This window comes from Elephantulus edwardii, unplaced genomic scaffold (assembly GCF_000299155.1).
Source record: "Elephantulus edwardii isolate Elephantulus edwardi_28Jun2011 unplaced genomic scaffold, EleEdw1.0 scaffold00217, whole genome shotgun sequence".
In the NCBI taxonomy this organism is placed as follows: Eukaryota; Metazoa; Chordata; class Mammalia; order Macroscelidea; family Macroscelididae; genus Elephantulus; species Elephantulus edwardii.
Window position 1 is genome coordinate 4252352 of NW_006399967.1, and position 3166 is coordinate 4255517.

The 3166-nt window shown below is 60.4% G+C and overlaps 1 protein-coding gene across 1 annotated transcript in view; it reads right to left on the bottom strand.

Moving 5' to 3' along the window:
• MISP (mitotic spindle positioning) overlaps positions 1-3166 on the bottom strand; it is a 14688-nt gene that overhangs the window by 7496 nt on the left and 4026 nt on the right. The window lies entirely within an intron of this gene.

The following is a 3166-nucleotide window of genomic DNA, read 5'->3' on the forward strand; positions in this document are numbered from 1 at the left end:
ATTTTGGGCTTCCACTCATTCATTGTTGCACTATTCTCTCTACCCTCCTCCCAGTTTGTTCTTGTCCAAATGCCACAGTGCTTGTCAAAGCCAGGAACTTCTCTTTTGCTCACCTGTGCACAGGGTCACCCAGCAGCTCACACCACGAGACTCCAGCCCTCGGCTCCCACACCTGTTCACTCCCCACACCTGCCCATCTCAGAAGCTGGAAGGAAGACACCTTGGACCTTGTCCTCGGCCAGGGAGGGGCCATCTCCCCTTGAACCAGTGCCCTGGGGAGCCCGCCCTTCTTCTAGGAGTCCAGCTTCCTTGTGAGCCCTCTCCAGGAACTTTCTGGAAGGTTATGCACCTGCTCTCACCCCTCTACAGTTCCTGGCACCTCCAGGGTAAAGTTCTCATGCCTGGTTCCTCAAGGCCTCTGCTGGCCTCCGTCCAAGCCCCAAGCTGCAAGTGCCCCACCCAAGTCCTGACCTTCTCGGACCCTCATCCTACCGTCCCCACCCCCACCCCCGGCCTCCTTTACAGCACACATAGGACACCTATCCTGGGAAGGCCCCTAGATTGTGCTTTCTCTGGGAGTGTCATTTCCTGCCACCCACTGACCAGGTCTGAGGGGTAGAGTCTCTCCTTTTCACAGCTACGAAGCATCATCGACAGGGTGAGTATCCTGTCCCTGGCCTCATCAGAGCCGCTATTCACACCTGCCACCTGGACAGCGTCCACTCTTAGAAAAAACCCATTGCCATCGATTCAGAACCCACCCACAGCTGACCCTCCAGGGGCTCAGAGGCTGTAAATCACAGAGGAAGGTGCTGCCCATCTATCTCTCCCTTGGAGCCGCTGGTGGTTCAAACCCCAGAGAAGCTCAGCTCCTGGGCTATCAGCTCAGCTTGCAGTGGTCAGGCCCTAGAGCTTCCCCTCAGAAGCAAACGTACGTGTCCTTCCAGGGCCAGGTGGCTCATAATGCGGCAACCTGGAAAACAGGCAATTGGGGGCTTGGGGGCGGGCTGGGGCATTTTGGAGGTGAGCCGCTTTGTGGAACACTGTGACGGGTGGGAGCAGCCATGGGTCCGCTTTCGTGCAAAGTGCAGCCAGAACCAAGCCTGCCTGGCCTGGGTTCTCCTGAGCCCTGGGGACTGTCCAGAGGCTCTCTCAGTTTCTAGGAGAAGATTGCCTGCTTCCTATGCAGCACCTCAGCCAACTGCCCCACACTCTCCATGGACTGAGCCTTCGCGCACTGGACCATGGGCCCCAGTTAGTTCCAGCCCAAGGCAACCCTGTTCCCGAAGCTGGGGCCCTTCACTGAGCAGACTGTCCACCTTCCTCCCTCAGACCCACTGGTGGATTTGAACCACTGACCACTCAGCTGGCACTGACATAGAGCGACACATTTGTCCACTGCGGCAGATATTCAGGGAAGTGGAAGTAACTGGGACATGGCGGGGTGGGGTGGAGATTAAAGTGCCTGATGCTAATTGATAGGAGCCCCCCAGCCTCTCACGGGGGAGGAACGGGGGCATTCTTCTGCCAGAGTGCCTAGGCACCACCCTGCCCTCCCCCCACAGTTGTGGGGCGCTTGCTAAGCATCTCCTGTCCGCTCCAGTCACCCGAGGAAGAAGTCTGGAGACCAGGCGTCTGTGCCGGACCTGCGGCCCCCCAGCATTAAAGGGTTACGCTTGACGTGGGGAACCAGCCCTGCTGTGGGAACAGCCCCCGTGGGGACGTGCTGACTCTGACCTGTGGGGAGATCATGTGTACCCCAGCTTCACCCCAGGGAGGGAGCTAGGCTGGGAAACAAGACAGCACGACCATGGTCCCAGCTGGATGGGCCTGCCTGGGCTGAGCCACTGTCCCCAGAGCAAAAGGCCCATGCAGACAGGCAGGAGGACAGCTGTGCTACCCACGGGGGGCAGAAGGCGACAGACTGAGGCGCTTTCTGACTCCAGGGCCCTCCTCTCCCACCCTCACCTCAGCTGCTCTGTCCCTGCAGCCTGGCCTGGCCTGGCCTGGCCCCACAGCCCGGGCCCAGCCTGTACACAGCAGGCGCTCAATAAAGACCAGCAATGCTTCTACGATACAGGTGCTAGGGGGTATGGGTGGGGGCGGGCTCATTTGAGACCTGCGGTGCTCTGACTGTCCTCTCTACCCCAGATGTCACTGGCCAGTGTGCCCAGAGGCTGGGTGGTCCTGCGCCTCAGGCAGGACAGATGGGCGGGGTGAGGACAAGGTGACCTCACCAGCCCGAGCTCCCTCTCAGGCTGGGTCAGCGGATCAGGGCGGGGCTGGATGTGTCCCCACTTCCCCCTGCTGCTGAGTCACAGAGGGGTGGGGTTTCCCATCAGTGGAATCAGCAGCCCCATCGTCTGCAGCCCTGGGGCCCGCACTGCTGCCCACGTCCACACTCAGGGGTCAGCTGCTGCCCCTGGTATAAAGTTGGTGCTGGTGCTGGTGTTGTGTGCCATCCCACAGAGCAGCTGGTGGATTTGAACCGCGTGCCTTCGGCGCTGCAGCACAGCTTCTTACCCTAGATATGTGATGCAGTTTTAGCTCTGGGCCCACTATCAGGTGAGCCTGGTCTGATGTCTCCCCTGGAGAGCCTTTCTCTCAGAGGTCACAAAGGACAACAGATCCCGCTCAGAGCCCGGGGAGGAGAGGACACCCCCAATGGGGGGCAGCCCCCAGGAAGTTGGGGGCCCAAGTGGAGGAAGCACCACATGTGGTCGTCTGACCCCTCCTCACAGTGGGGAAGCGTCATGCCGAGCCCACGCAGGGTGACACAGCAACAGGTCCTGAAGCCCCAGCACTACCCTGCCTCCTCTTCCAGGAAGTCCCCCTACACTGCCCCTACCAGCTCCACCTGCACCGGCATCCACACAAGGCTGCAGCTGGGGTTAGGGCTCCCAGCACCTGAATCTGCTTCCTGTCACCACAGCAGGGCTTCCCTGGGGGCAAAGGCTCCCACAGGGCAGAGGCTGAGCTGGAGTAGCCCTCTAGCTCCTACCTGAGGCCAGACGCTGAGTCCTGGCAGAGAGACCTGTACTGACCCCACAGCTGGCCGAGCCTCTGACTGCCTCTGAACCTGTCTCCCCAGTGCAGGCTGAACCTCGACTCCCAATTCTGAAACTCAGGATAAACCCTTGTCCCCAAGCCCCAAGCCCCAACCCCA